The following is a 16988-nucleotide window of genomic DNA, read 5'->3' on the forward strand; positions in this document are numbered from 1 at the left end:
AACTTTCCATGACTGGCACTGTGCTGTGTTGTACACATAATAACTTTCTATATCTTCGAGGTGGGATCACCAAATTCATACCAGAGGTCCATCTCCTGAAGGCACAGGTCAAGTTAGAATATGAGTCGAATTTGAATAAGGTCAAAGGTCAATGAACTTTCCATGACTGGCACTGTGCTGTGTTGTACACATAATAACTTTCTATATCTTCGAGGTGGGATCACCAAATTCATACCAGAGGTCCATCTCCTGAAGGCACAGGTCAAGTTCAAATATGAGTCAAATTTGAATGAGGTCAAAGGTCAATGAACTTTCCATGACTGGCACTGTGCTGTGTTGTACACACAATAACTTTCTATAGCTTCGAGGTGAGATCGCCAAATTCATAACAGAGGTCCATCTCTTGAAGGTGCAGGTCAAGTTCAAATGTGAGCCGAATTTGAATAAGGTCTCTTCATGACTGCAATATGCAGGCGAGACAACGCTTGGCGTTTGCCTTGTTATTATCATCATCATCATCATCATCATTATTATTATTATCATTATTCTTTAATATTAAATGTAAGTGCATGTGCTTTTTTCCAGAGTGGCCCAAAACGCTTACAAGTTACAATTAGGAAAAAATACAAGTAATTGTCCATGAAATTTATTGTACATGAGTAGGATTCAATTGCCTTTAACTCCATGAGTTGTTGGGGGAACCAAATATATTAAAACACCCTGTTTCTTCAATAAATATGAAGAAAAAAAATCACCCTTCAGTTCTAAAATTATGAAAGCAGATGCTGTAGTATTCCTTCTCCAATTGCACAACCAGCAGCATGCTTTATGTCATATCAATGTGTGACAGAAATTCTTCAGGTAGACCTGAACCATTTTGAACTTGGAAGAAATAGTATTTTTTGCCATTTTGAACTCTTGTTTTGATATGATTTTCTTCCTTTTCTCCATATCTTTTCTTTGGGAATGTTGTTTCTTCTTTTTAGGGGAATAAAACTCCTTCCCATTTCCCTACTCAGGAAGCCCAGAAACTATCCTCATCAAATTTCAGTAGATATAATTTTGAGTGTATGTCATTTCTCATTCTGTCAAAAATCATATTTGAGTATTGATATTAGTACGAAAAACATGTTTGAATGCATCATGAAGATATTTTACCTTTAATTCATGTAAAATGGTTCAAATAATGGCAATCATTACATTACTTCAGTCTCCACAAGGTAATGCACAGAACTGTATACATGTGCATGAGGTCTTAAAGAAAGATAAATTTATCTGAAGCCACACAACAGGGAAGCCTTACAATAAATGATATAAAGAGTCCCTGGCATTTGAGCTTCCATAAACCTCTTTTGTGTTCATATTTTCCTCGAAATGTGCTCGATGCAAGCCCAATATTGGATCCATTGTATCAGGGAGTTATTAGCCATAAATTGACGAGACGTCGTTTATGATTTATTCCGTGCATGCTCCGAGGGAAATTGTATTGCGAGGAGGCACCTGGTCTGGGCATGCATGTTTTAAGGCCTCATTTGCATAGATGCGATGCAGGATTCCATGGAGACGGGCATGTGGTTTGTGATTCTAAACCTTGAAGCAAAATATAACACATTGTGAGGTATTCATAACATTCTTTGAGAAACACATGGAGCATTCCTCACCTTTCCATGTTCTATCATCAAGACAGAGGGAGTGTTTCATAAATACTAATAATAATATGTCCATTGTATAGGGCAGTTACTATGTGCATATATTCAACTGTGCTTTTGCTACTTGAATTCATAAATATTACTCTTTTGATACTTTATTATTACCTCTGCTGTAGCCTAGCCGCCATATAAATAGGCACTATTAAAACGTTCAAGGAATAAATCCTACTGGGTACCCATTCACCTCACCTGGGTCGAGTGCAGCACAATTTGGATGAATTTCTTGTCGAAGGAAATTATGCCATGGCTGGGATTCGAACCCACGACCGTCTGTTCCAAAGTCCGGAGACTAATTAATCCACTGGGCCACAACGCTCCACATGAAGCATATTGTCAGTGATTTTCAATAACAAATTTGTTCTGAGCCAATCTAATCTTATGAGAGAAAACACAAAGAAAATTGAGGGGGGGGGGTGGAAAGAGCAACATTCCACTATTTAAACAAGCCTGTCATGCATACACATTTACCCTTATTTAAAAAAATTTCTAGTTAAGCGTTGTCAAACATCAGTGTCATTAGTAATACTTCCTTTAAATTCTTACACATATGAGTCTTACAGCTAGTGTATATTAAACACAAAGATTCATTAGCGATTGATCATACGCTTGATTTTAACGATTAATTGTAGACTGTATTCGAGTAAGAGAGTATATTTCTGCTATTTAAACAATCCTCTCATGTACTGTACATGTACCCTCCTTTTGACAAATAAGTTTGAGGCATATCTTCATGAATATTCATTAGGTGGCTGATGATGTCATATCCCCACTTGTGCTTAAATAAGGTTTATTCAATTTTTTTCTACCGAGAACTTTAAAAAGGATTGGATTGACAACTGATTTAGTGCATTAGTTATTCATTGGTGCAACTTATTTCATCATAATGGAGACACATCTTTTTATAGACATGTATGAAAAAAATGAAACAATTGTGATTTAATGTAATATTACATAATAAAGAAAAAGGAAAGTGGGGATGCTTCATCATTAGCCCACATACATGTAATGAATATTCATGACGACGTGCATAATAGTTCTGTTTTCACAAAATATTGCTTGACTTTAATATTCAATAACTTCATTATCTGTTATCCGATTTTGAAGAAATTTCCAACATTGTGCTCTGTGAATTTTACTTTATTTATTTAGATATAAAATATTGTCAGCCCTGAGCATCCCTTTAAATCAAAGGAAGGAAAAGAATAGTGAGCTAAACAGCGACCCTCTGTACATCCCTCCTCTTGCTTGATAAATCTATAAATAAGGCATCGTTTTGGAAGTGACGCAGCAAGCTATGATGTAGAGACCTTCAGGCTAATGTGATATACATGGGCTCTGCATTGTTGAGTAGTGTTAGGTGTTAGAACATGCATAAAATACACAGGGCACTCTGCTATACCTCTTTTTTAGAAGTAGGCCCATAATAAGATTAAGGTTGTCTAACTATAATGGGAAATGGAAACCAATGAAATTACTTTCAAAAGTATTGCATTTTGCTAGAAATCAAATGCTGGAAATGATTTTTAGGCCCCTTTTTGAGAGAGAATATTTGAATTGAGAGGAAAGAGAATATGTACATGTACAGAAAAGGAAGAAGGGAGGAGATCGATAGTCTGCAAGCACAGACTCATATTTGACACTTTGACCAATTACATGTACATGTATGTATACCATGTTGAGAGTGACGACTAGTTGCCAAACTGTCTGTAGAGCCAGCCACAGTACATTGTGAATCCACATGTAGTCTCACTACTTCAGACTCTGCATATTTATATACTATGCAAATTGCAAAAAACAACGGTCTGTGCCTGGAGACTAGGATTCTAGGAAGGAGATATTTATGATCAAAAGTTGAATATGACAGAAGATAACAATTTTACTTTCAAGGGAAATGATAGCTAAAATATCCAACCGGCAGTGGTAGATTAAAATCTCTGTACATATATGCAAATAACAGCTCGTGTTAAGTTCATTACATGTTTATATAAAGCCATTCTCTATCGAGTCTACATAAAAGAGAAAGTGAGCCACATATGATAAAAAACAACAATCAAATAATTTCTCTTATCAATAAAATAGAAAATTAAATCTAGGCTTTTTCAGCTACACCATTTAAATGATGTAAACAGCAGAACTGTTTTTCATACTTGATGCATTGGATCTACACATGTATGTATCATGCTTTAATATATCATTACCCTATACATGTATATGTGAAGTAGGCCTGCTGAACTTGTCTGGGGGGTCAAAGGTCATAAGTGAATAGTCTTCCATCAGCAGTAGATATGAACCAATTGACCGCCTACATGTTGTCTCATGTAATATAGGTTTAAGTATTATTAAAAGTGAAGGTGAAAAGAGGCGGACTGGTGTATATTGGCGTGTAATGCAATGAGTGAGTCTAGGGTTTTCCAAGCAAACAACTACCAATGTCTGGATCTAGACTACCTCTACCCTATTATTAAACTGAACCCTCTTTCTTCCTGCTAACATCCATGTATCCTCCATTGATTTGATGTTTTTGAACATGGGCTTGCAAATTAATTCACTTAGTAATTAATCCACTTTAGTCTAGCTTTCAATATAATCAATATAGTGTGCATGTAGAGTCTACTCACTGAGCCAATTAACTCACGTAAAATTTATTTTGGAATGTCAATGTACATGTACATATGTATTTGAACCGAAGCCTTAAGATCATGATGCAATAAGTATAATGATAATAATAATAGTTACTTTTATAACCACGCTTCACACATTAGGTTTCTCTTATTGATGTAATCAGATATCCGCTGGTACCATATTAAAGATATGTTGATGTACTTGCACGTGCATACTAGCATAGACTTTTATAGTGCAATTGAGGATAAATTTACGACTGTTACATTTCAGGGGCATGCAATTTCCTAGAATTTATGACATAAAAAGTTGATCAACACTAGCTTAGAAAAACAGTATTATCATGCTATCATCAGTTCAGGCATTGTAGAATGAAGTACATCCCATCTCACCATTTCTCCCTCAACATGTAGTGCAAGGGAGCTAATGGGAAAGCCTGCTCGAATCCGCCGAGAAAGGTTCCGCATGTGATTTACCAGCTCATGTAATGAGAGATGGGGTGAACAAACTTTCACCCCAGAGCGAGAAATACTGATAGTCTCTTATGCAGCCCCTGCCACATTTTCCCCTGATGCTTTACTAGTATATTTTATCAATCGATTATTTTACCATGTGATTATAGCTGTCCTACATGTACATGTAAGTTATATACTGTAGAGTATTATTTATTTTGGCAACTCCCTCATACAGTAGAGTATTATTTATTTTGGCAACTCCCTCATACAGAAAATCACAAATACAGTGATTACTTTATGTCTGTTCTTGTAGACTAGCACTCCCCATCCAGGGGTGAAGCAACTTTAGCCTTTATGAATAATGCATGAGCGTTGAGGAAGCAGTGAAGGGTTGCTCTTCGCTTTGTGTTTCTCTCTCTTTATCTCTCACCATGAGATTGATTAATCACTTTCAGAAGAGCTACTGTCTTAGAAAACAAGTTTATTTTCAAGAGATTTTTTTTTATGTTTGTAGTTCTGCAGGAAACCCTTCAAGGTTTGATCTAAATGCATGGGATTTAGAGTAAATGTAAACAACCCTTTGCAAAAATGGTAGGGTTCTTTACATCAGCAGCCACAGGAACCCTATAAATACAAAAGGGTTCCATGACATTTGCTCAATATGGAAAATCTGCACGTTCAGCCAAGCATAAAAGCTAACCTCCAAAACTATAAAATAAACCCTCGTCCTTATCTTTACATTAATCTGAACCAAAAACTATATTACAATCCTAACTCTGCTCCTATGCCCTCTACATGTTTATAATTTCGCAGGAGCAAATGTTATGTCACCGTTTTAAGAACCTTTAAAGGGTTCCATGTAGAACCAAAAATGGTTCCAAAGAATTGTTAATCCATTTTAGTTATCTGCTTCTTTGAAGGTTCCAATTTTACTGTGAAAGGACAAAAGATTCTTATTTTATCAGCACCTTTTTTTAGATTGTAATCAAGTCTTTTAAATGTACAAAGTAGCTCTGTTTGAAGCTCCTTGAGCGCATGTACATGTACGTCATAAGTTTTGGCACATACATGGAGAGTTGTAGGCATGGGAAGGTAATTGATCTTACCTTAAAATGTTACCTTGCTAATAATGAACTTCCTTCTTCTCTTTCTATAATTAACCATATCATTTGAAGAAAAAAAGGAATGTTTGTTCGCACAACCTTCATTTGCGATTGTTATTATTTTTTTCGCTTTTGAGTCTCTACAATAGTATAAATGATGTGTTTTCTTTTTGGTCACAAGTCATTAAATTCTTAATTGTATGTACACTACAGTATGAAAGGAGTTTTTGCATAGTGACGCAGAACGTTTTCAACTACATATAGACAATGATGTATCAATTGTTGAATTCGCATCATGAAAAAGAGCAACCAAGAAGGGTTTGACGAAAATTGCTGAATAATGAGCAGTTTTGTCCTGGATTTCTTCTTCGTCCTCTCATGGACCTATTACGAATGGACATTCAACGAGAGCATTTTATGACCACCACCTGTTTCCAGCTGTCAAAATTGCTGTCTAACCCTTAACTTTCTCTTTACGCGGTTTTTACAACGACCGCCCGGGGTGATTGTTTACACAAGCTCCTTTCGCCCGATGATCGTCACCGATCGATCACTGGCCCTCTTTCGACCAAAGACGGTCATGTTGTAGCCCCGATTGCCAATAGGGAAAGTCCTTACATTACCTAGAATGCAATGCGCAATTCATATCCGGTTTTTCAGTACATTATTTTAGGCTCTCTATAATGTGCGATTGTCGTCTGTCCATCAAAAAAAATCCCGTTAAATTTCATCAATCCTGTGGAATTTTATGCCCAAATGAAAATCAACTTCTGACCGAAGGTAAGCGCTACTATCGACATCGATACTGTCCGAAAAAGCTGAGATTTTACCGTTTTTCCGCAGATTTTTTCGTCGAATTTCAACTGCTTTTTTGCCGTAGATATACGGATCTGCAAGGTGATGTCAATGCATTTCATTTCCGGTTGTTAGCGATGTACGTAAAAAATACGTTTATGCACGCCTGTTTTCTTGTTTCTGCTATCATTTTCATAGCGCTAACGTTCGCTGCTGTGCGTTGCTTTTGGTAAAGTGAACGAACAACATCGCAATGGGTAGGAGCAGCGTACAATTGATTTCCGCTGTCCATCAGTGAGAGCATGTTTTACGACCGGCTTGATGGGTGTCAGCTGCCAGCGCTCTGTTTATAAAAGGATTAGCGGCGACGGTCTCTGTGTCAAAGGAGGGGATTCGTTGAATGTCCATTCGTAATAGGTCCATGGTCCTCTTAATCACTTCTTTTCAGTTTTGTTGCTGAGCACTAACCAAGAAAAGTAACTCTTTAGTATATTTTACAGCAGGAAGACTCTAAGGATTAACTTAATCTTGAATTCCTTGCAGGATTTGAATGCAATCTGAAAACAGGATTCTATTTCCTCCTAAGATGGTATACATTGACAGTCACTATCCGCTCCAGTCATTTCTGTCCATCTTGTCCCCCCCACCAAAAAAAAAGAAGAAAATATCAGTTGGTCATCTTTCCTGCATGTCTTCCAAATTATCTTTTTAATAGTAAAGGTGTATATTTTAGGGGTTCAGTTCATGGGATAAACCCTGAAGTAAGAAAAAAAATCATTGGAATAGGGGTTCTTTTTTACCATTTGTTAGGGGTTTCATTAAAGATTAAAACTTTTCTCTGAAAAGTCCTGAAATTTAGTGGATAATTTTATAGCTTTCTTATACAAGGTGCCTACATTTTAATGTCTGGTAATATGCAACAGAAGCACACTTGATCTTAATTCTTGAGCCCCGATGTATTTCAAACACCTGGATCCGCCACTGACTTTCATACTTCCATTAGAGCTTTAATGAAAATTCCTGCTTCATTCTTGCACTGGTAGACTCTCATGCATGCATACTAGTAATTAAATTCGGCCAACAAGATGCTTTCGACTCCTTCATCATGCACATGTAGTATACAGGTCTCCATTAGACCATTGTTAAACTAATTGCATGTTTAATGGCCTTACGCAGATTTTTTTTTTTTTGGGGGGGGGGGGGAGGATGGGGGTTGGCAAGAAGATGCCTAAAGAAAATATTCCAAAGAAGCTAGAAAGCAAGGGAGCTTGCTTTGGGGGCGTTTTCTGTAGTGAAATTGAAGGACTTCTTGCACGCGCTTGGTGGATTTTGTGCAAATTTTCAGTATTAAAAATATGTTGTTTTTTTAAATTAATTTTGTTTATTAATTTTCTTATTCATATTTATTTATTTATTTATTTATTTACAATGTATGCATTTATGTATTTGTTTGTTTGTTTTGTTTAGTAATTTTTTTTTTTTTTTGGGGGGGGGGCAATGCTGAAGCTTGGAAAAGATTGTGTTATGGATTGACAGTGGAGAATGAAAAAAGACTGGGCTTCATACATGAACAGAGTGTATAAATGGTGTGGCGACGGTTCATGCTAAAATCTATATGTATCTACATGTAAAAGTTTTCCCCCTTTCAAATAATCTCCAGATAATGTTATCTTATTTTTTTTTTTACTATAAGGAATAGCCATCCTCCAAATTGGGGTCCAACCCCAAACTATATTTTTCTTTGAATTTTTGGGGAACCATTCAAGCAAACCTGAGTTTTCAACAGGTCTTTTGATCTCTAGCTAGACCAAGAAAGAGCCTGCTCATTGCTTCTCTATACATGTATAAGTCCAATTATGTCAATGTTGGACCAGTTTCCCCTGGATCAGAAATAGCTACATATGTATAGCAATTCTTAAAACTGTGGCCGATGAAAACAGATCCTGTTTGAATGAGAGAAGAATTGGGTCATCCGCAATCATTGTACCCAAGTTTCCCTGGGGTTTGGTTTAATCTTGTAACAGTGGGGGTCACGTGGATTGGCAAGCAGTCAACCGACCAACCATCCGTATTGGAATAATTGTCTTGACCAAGAATATTTGAGTTGGACTGAAGTTACTGAACACCCTTTAACCCTAATTCTCCCGGGGGGGGGGGGGGCATAATGGCCCCCCCCTGACAATTTTCGCGATATATCTGCTGCGCAAATTTTTTTGACCTCGCTGCTCACTGACTTTTTACTTTCAAGTCTCGCGCAAATTTTGAGACCAAATTTGTGACGCCCGGGTACACGGTTACGACATTACGCAACATTATGTAAGTGCATGTCAGACCAAAAATTGCTCATAAACGTGATTTCATGTACAAATCCAATGCAAATTGTGTATTTAGCCAAAATTCATAAATGTATCATTATTTCTACTTTTACTGATTAAACTGAATTAATTTTGCCTTGTTTATGATCAGAACTAAGTCTGGAATGATTTCCATTGAAAAAACAATAAAAAACAAAAAGGAAAAAAACAAAGAAATACATAAGAAATTCATAAAACAATAAAATACATAAGAAATTGATTTCCGAACCGAAGTTTTTTTAATTGCGATTGTTAAGATTGCTACAAAGAATTTTTTTACCCAAAATTAGCATTCTAGGAGCTTTATTTAGTGAATTATAGCAAAAAGTATGATTTATGCATAAATTAGCATAATTAATTCATATAAAATAAAATCTCATTATTTTGGAAAATTTTACCATACAGCCTTGTAGATTACATCGCACACTACCAGTGTGCAAATTTTTGCGTCGCTCGCGCAATCGGCGGCCGAGATCTTAAGGGGGGCCATAATGGCCCCCCCCCCCCCCCCCGGGATTGACAAGAATCAATATACCCCGGGAGATTGAGGGTTAACCTGGCTTGTAGTCCTACGTTACGCCTTGTTATTGTGATTTAGGATAACTTCATAGGGACTGCATTCGGGGTACTTGGAAAAATAGTGAAAGATTTCAGTTTTACGTAATATCTTTAAAATCTGTGGTATACAACTACATGTATGTACTGTAACTGTAGTAATTGCATCATTTTTCAATCATGTACAGTTTTACAGATCAGCATTTTGCATGTACATGTCAATGCGGTAAAAAATATCAAATGATATTCATCTACTTTCACCAGTTTTGTCTTTAGCTTTATGGGTGATTATGAGTTTTTTAATATGATGAATAAAATCTTAGTTTCTTTGCAATACATGGGTTGGCGTTACCATTTTTTTTTTTTTTTCAATTTCAATTTGTTCATGATATGACCCATGAAAATGCTAATGTTTGACCATTCTGTCTTTGATATAAACAATGGTTGGCCAGTGAAAGAATTGCGAAAAGCATATAGGCCTATATGTGTATATTTCCTCGACAGCAATGTACATTAATTTTAATTAATTAATGAAATCTAACTTCTCAAATGATTTGCCCATATATCATTGGCGTACAGATGGGGGAGGGACCTGGGCTATCGACCCCAAAAGTTTTCATGACCATGATAAAAAAAGAAAAATGGAAAGAAAAGGAAACGAAAAGGGTTCAAATATTATATTATTATCTGAATATTACTTCAAAATCTGTCGCAAAACTAGATTTTTGTATCAAAACTGAACATGTTTCCTTGCTCGCTCGCCAATTTTTAGAAATTTAGCCCCATACACTATGTCTGGCTCCGTCGAAGTTTATGACTCATTACGCTTCTGGGTTGCACTTCATTTCCCCTCTTACTCCCCTTAGCACCCCATCCAAGCTTAAAATGGTAGATTCATCATTTAACCACTGATAGCTTTGTCTCTCTAGAGCACTCGTAATCACTCATCGTTACATGTTGTTTCTATTCACAGCACTTTGCCACATCTATCACTGTGCATTAGCAAATGTGCGTTAGACATTCATAATTTCCCTCCACCCGTTTGAATGCATGGGACTACAGTGAAGTATACTGCTGCTCAGCAATTACCTGTACATGCAGTGTTCTGTATGGTATTGTAATAAAACCTAATTTTGTTTTGCTCCTGAACTGTATAAGAAACATTATCCGTTGAAAAAATGCAGTGGAATTATGAAATTTCCAGCTCTGGCCAGACATTAATTCCGTACCTATTCTTTAATATTGTACATGTAGTAAATTAAATCTTGAATAAAGGGCTCTTCAGATGAAACAAAAAATGGAGAGGATAAAGAAAACAAACTTAAGCACATGATTTTGTAATTTAGGAAATAAATTTGCGGATTTTGGATTGGAAATGGAACTGAAATTAATATCATTGATATTTCAAGTACATGTTCTAATAACTACCCCCGCCCCCTCCACTCTGTTGTTCTCTCTCTTCATCTGTGTAGGTTTATCTAATTCCTATACAAGAATTGATCCTTCTCTCTATCTCTCTCTCTTTTTCTCTTTCTCATGATCTAATTAATTAGCAGTCTCTCTTCATCTGCCCTCCCCCTCTCTCTCTCTAGCTCCTGGTCTCCTCTACTGCTTCTCCTATTATCTCTCTTTCACAGTCTCTCTTTAATATTAGAAGTGATTTTCGTCTTCGCTTTGACAATTTTTTTTTCATCTCAAAATCTTTCACCTCTCAGTTTGCTTTGTTCAGCCTGATGAACCCTCCAGATACCGATACTGTAATACTTGTAGATTTATGCTAAAGTGGGTTTTCATTTTCCCCTACTTGTACATCCAATCTTGAAGAGTGGTGTGATATCTCCCGTTTGGTGAGTGATGAATAGAAGCATGAATAATGCGCCCTTGACTGGGACACACATCTGGGAGATGTGAGCTTATCCAGTCTCATGCAATAGAGGGATTTGATGATAGAGAAAGCATACATTGTTTTGAAGTATACTTTATTAAAGGCTGTATTTGCATGTACATATGTGCTTCCCATTTAGACTGAAAGGCATTTGCTACAAGTGCAGTTCAAAACATGGTTGTAATCCTGGTTTGACTTTTAAAAAATCTGAGCTAGAAGGTCACACTTGTCACCTGTGTCTGTGGTATGTTACAAAAATGAAGCCCAGAAAAACATTGCGTTTGAAAATAATTATTTAGTGCTTCAAAAATTGAAATATAAAGTGACCTAAAACACCATCTTAATTTCATCCCATACACTTATGTGTACTATTTAGGCGTCTATAACACGCCTATTTACAAAATCGGGGTTTGCCTTGTAGTTTTAGCTTTTCATTCTCAATAATGTTTGTTTTCAGGGTTTATTAGTTCTAATACATGCACTTGTACACATGTTTCATCTTGGTTTGAGAATTTTTTAAAGGAGAATGAAACTCTTGGAGCAAGTTAGCTTTTGTGAAAGCAGAAAAATCAAAGAATAAGATCAACAAAACTTTGAGAAAAATAGGACTAGCAATAAAAGAGTTATGAGCATTTGAATGTCGAGATCACTAATGCTATGGAGATCCTCCCATTGGCAATGCGACCAAGATCTGTGATTTGTTAACAAATTTTCGGCATTACTCCTATTTGTTTAAGATCAGTATGCTCGATCTGTAAATGAAAATCATAAGATCAGTATGCTCGATCTGTAATGAAAATCATATGATCATAAGTCAGAAAAAATTGGAACCAGTGGGATTCGAACCTGCCATCTACTGCTTTCCGGGCAGCGACTCAACCACCAGGCTATTCTGGTTCACGGCTAAGTCACGATGAACTGGAATTCAAATACCCTCGATCCTCTTCTTTCTGACTCATTAATATTCAAATACCGTCCGCCGTGGACAATAGATAGTAAATTAAGAGGCTTTTATAGGAGGAAATTATAATTTGTTAACAAATTTTCGGCATTACTCCTATTTGTTTAAGATCAGTATGCTCGATCTGTAAATGAAAATCATAAGATCAGTATGCTCGATCTGTAATGAAAATCATATGATCATAAGTCAGAAAAAATTGGAACCAGTGGGATTCGAACCTGCCATCTACTGCTTTCCGGGCAGCGACTCAACCACCAGGCTATTCTGGTTCATGGCTAAGTCACGATGAACTGGAATTCAAATACCCTCGATCCTCTTCTTTCTGACTCATTAATATTCAAATACCGTCCGCCGTGGACAATAGATAGTAAATTAAGAGGCTTTTTCTGACTTATGATCATATGATTTTCATTACAGATCGAGCATACTGATCTTATGATTTTCATTTACAGATCGAGCATACTGATCTTAAAACAAATAGGAGTAATGCCGAAAATTTGTTAACAAATTATAATTTCCTCCTATAAAAGCCTCTTAATTTATTAAGATCTGTGATGTCACACACGTACAACTCTCCCATTTGGACACTGAAAATATACCCCAAAACATCTCTTTTTGCTCATTCTAATCATATGACAAACGATTCATCAATGATATAATGTTGTGAAACCTCTGTACTTGTCATCTCATAAAGAGAACACCTCACCTTGTGATAGACTCTATAAAAGTGAGAATATAAGTGAAATAAGTACTAAAGTAATGAGGGAGTTGTACGTGTGTGATATCACAGATCTTGGTCGCATTGCCATTGGGAGGATCTACATGGCACTAGTGATCTCAATATTCAAATGCTCATAACTTTCTTATTATTCATTCAATCTTCCTCAAACTTTCAACAATATGTTTCTTTGATTTTTCTCTTTGATATGGATTCAGCTGGTTTCAAGGGTTTCATTCTCCTTTAAACCGGCTGCTCACAAAGTTAAACAATACCTTTAAGGTAAAAGACAGTAGTTGCAACAAACAATTATTTCGTATTAAAGAAAGTCTTTTAAATCAAGCTTAATTGTCAAAATATTATCTAGATCTGGTACATTAATGTAAACTTATTTTTTGTAAAACCAAGAAATCTTAGCTCAAAATTAATAGTTCTGATGATCACTAGCACAGAAAAGCATGTGTGACAGTGTATTAATATTGCTTCGAAAAATACCCGACATTTGATAGAATTCTGTGCTTATTTTGCTATTTCTCAGCAATTACTCATTTTCTTCAGAGCAATTTGGCACATACTTTTTGTTGAAATAAATTTTATACAAACATTTTGGTGGTAATTTAATTGGATTCTGTTTGTACTCATTTTGAGATCATTACCACAACTGGTATTTATCTTAAAATGCTAATCCTATGCTAATCACAAAAATAAAATCATGCATTATTCAGAGTTAGTTTTCACAAGAGATAGTTTTGGGTAGTTCATACATGATTGCATTCTTTCTCATTTCATCAAAATGTTGATCGTAAACACCACACGTAAAACTCTGAAGTCTGAACAGGTGCATTTGATGATTGGCGCTTCTCCAAAGGATCTTGGGTAGCACACATGTACATGTAAATATGACATCAATTCCTAGATATGTGTTTCAATTACACCACTATTCATTTCCATTTTTATCAAAATTTCTATATATATAACAAGGGAATACTCACTAAAAACACTGCACATCCCGAGACATGAACTCTCTTTTAAAGGTGCAACATACATACATGTACCTGCCTAACCCGCCAACTGCTACATAGGAACAGTTCTGATTTTCAGTGAAAGAAAGAGCCTCACAAAGGCATGGTATCCCTACTTTTCGTGAAAATCTTCCTGTACTTTTCAAATGTGTATTTAAACTCTGCATTGTCCCTTTGATCAGCCTTCATATTCCTGTTTTGTCCTATTTTCTGGGCCATATCTAAGCAAGATGTGAACATATTCTATACCAGTGACAGATGGTATACAAATAGCGAATAGGCATGAGTGCGATGGTGCGATATTTCGCATGAGGTGAAAGAAAGATGCTCTATTCAACGAGGCATTAGCCGAGTTGAATAGAGCGTTTCTTTCTTTCACCGAATGCGAAATCTCGCACCATTGCACGAATAAGAATATTCGCTATTTGTGTTGTACAACGCCTCGGAATTTACCGAAAATATGATAAAACTAAGAGTTTATCCCTATAGTAATCTATGAAAACGGAAAAAAAATATCGAAAGCAGTAAGCAAAATCCCACAAGCGCACATGACCTTGGGCAGCCTTGCGCATTTAGCCAGCAGGCTTATACGCGTATTGTTCATTTTTACTGAGCGCAATGAATTAAATCGTATTGTGACGTCACCTACTAAAGCCGTGCAACGGTACATTTTGGACGGTACATTTTGGATGGTACGTCTTTTGTGCAACGGTACGAATGTTTGACATTCAGCCTCCCATTTGCTCGCGTACAACAAGCTAAGTAGGCGTTGTACAATATACAGTGTACACGTATGTAAGGAAGTTAGGACAGAAGGCTTTACATTGTCTTTCTTATAAATCCAAGGGATGTCATTTTGTCTGAAGGAGAGCAGCAATGAACATCTCTTCTTTGATCGTTTAACAGGCTCATTCCTACAACAGCTATACTAACTTAATACATAATCAGGTATAATGTAATTTACAATGTAGATTACAATGTAAAAGGACAATGTAATTTATCAGGTAAAAAATTTAGAAATTACAATAAGCAAATGGCTGAACCAAATGTTTTCAAAACGTGAACAAAAGTTTTTCACTCAGTCATTCAATCGGGAAGTCAACACTGAATTTACATTAGAACACATCTCATTAATATTCTGTATAGGTTGTCAGAGGAGCTCTTTACATGCTCACATTTATCTACAGTACATGTTTTTGGTACACATTTTTAATGCTATTCTTAATTTTGGGTTATTATAGGCTCATGTAATTTTTTTGTATTTTGGGGAGGCTGTGACACCTCTACTTCACTTTCTCTGTCTGTCTATCCCCAACTCCTCCTGTCAACCATTCTCCCCAACCCCCCTCTTTCCAAATCTCAATATTTTAGAAAAAAAGAAGAAAAAAATAGTGGTATTGGCTATTTTTTATTTGAAATTAAAAGCGTTTATAGGTGATAATTTGATATTCTTTCTTCTCCCCCCCCCAATACTCTCCCTTTTCACTGTTTGGAATATTACATACATGTAGGGAGGAGCCCTTGCCCCTGAGCCCTAGGCTATTTACATGTAGCATAGCAGGGTCACATGATTATATTATTTAGTAATACATGAGATTTGTATAGCGCACTTTCCATCTTGATCAGATGCTCAAGGCACTTCAGAGCAGAACAAGAAAACCTATACATATATAATACATGTCTGAACAATGCGTCAATGTCTAGATCAAAAAGCACTCTTTATATACAGGTATGTTTTCAGGTTGCCCTTGAAGGTGGTCACTGAAGTCTGGGTTTTCAAACTCTGTGGGAGATAATTCCACAGGCTAGGCCCTGCATGAGCAAATGAGATATTTATATTAATAAGATATTTGTTATCTGCCTATTATTCCTATTTTGTAATATTAAAAATGGATGGTGAACATACTGTTACAGTGTATACACTGTACATGTATATACCAATGTTGGAGCTTGGAGATAAACGAGAGACCATTTTATTATTTGCCCTTGGAAAGGCCCCCACTGGCAGTGCAATATTAAAAAATAATCGATGATACATCAGTGTTTATAAGGTGTGTGACATATATGATAATGAATGCTCAATACATGTCAGGTTGTTCATTAAGAGTGTCTATGTACGAAATGCCCAGGCTCAACTTAAAGGCCCAAATTCACAATGGTGGTTTTGAGAACCACCGGTAGAACCCAATGGTTTTATATGCAGATTTCCTGTAAAAATTATGCGTAATATGCCACATAAAGGCCCATATACTGAAAAAGTGTCCAATGCTGATGCGCGCTTTTGTCACAGTGCGGTAAATTGACGCCTTGCACCGTGATCAAGTATGCTATTTTATTTTGAGTCAACTATTTACAATTAGTGAGCCCAATGTTAAAACAGTGGACTGTTAAATAAAATAACGTAGTTAACTATGGCAACAGGCGTCAATTTGGAACGCTGTGTCAAAAGCGCGCATCAGTATTGGATATTTGATTAATATACATGTACGCGGTAAATAAGCATAATTTATGCAGGAAATCTGCACAAACCTTGGGTTCAACAGATAATTTTTAAAACCACCTTTGTGAATTTGGACCAAAGGGGGTATAGGCCTATTAGGCTGTAAATACTGATAAAGAGCAAACATCAACAACCAGAACACCAAAAGTTGCATCAACATCGATAGAGAATGAAGAATTTCATCCTCATTATTCAAGTTTGGCAATATTTTGTTGAAACACATATATATATTAGCATGCCCTTATTAATATAGGTGGGCTGATGGTGTCATGCCCCCTACTACAGTACTAAAATTCATTTAATATTGAGTAT

The sequence above is a fragment of the Lytechinus pictus genome, chromosome 8 (assembly GCF_037042905.1).
Source record: "Lytechinus pictus isolate F3 Inbred chromosome 8, Lp3.0, whole genome shotgun sequence".
NCBI lineage: Eukaryota > Metazoa > Echinodermata > Echinoidea > Temnopleuroida > Toxopneustidae > Lytechinus > Lytechinus pictus.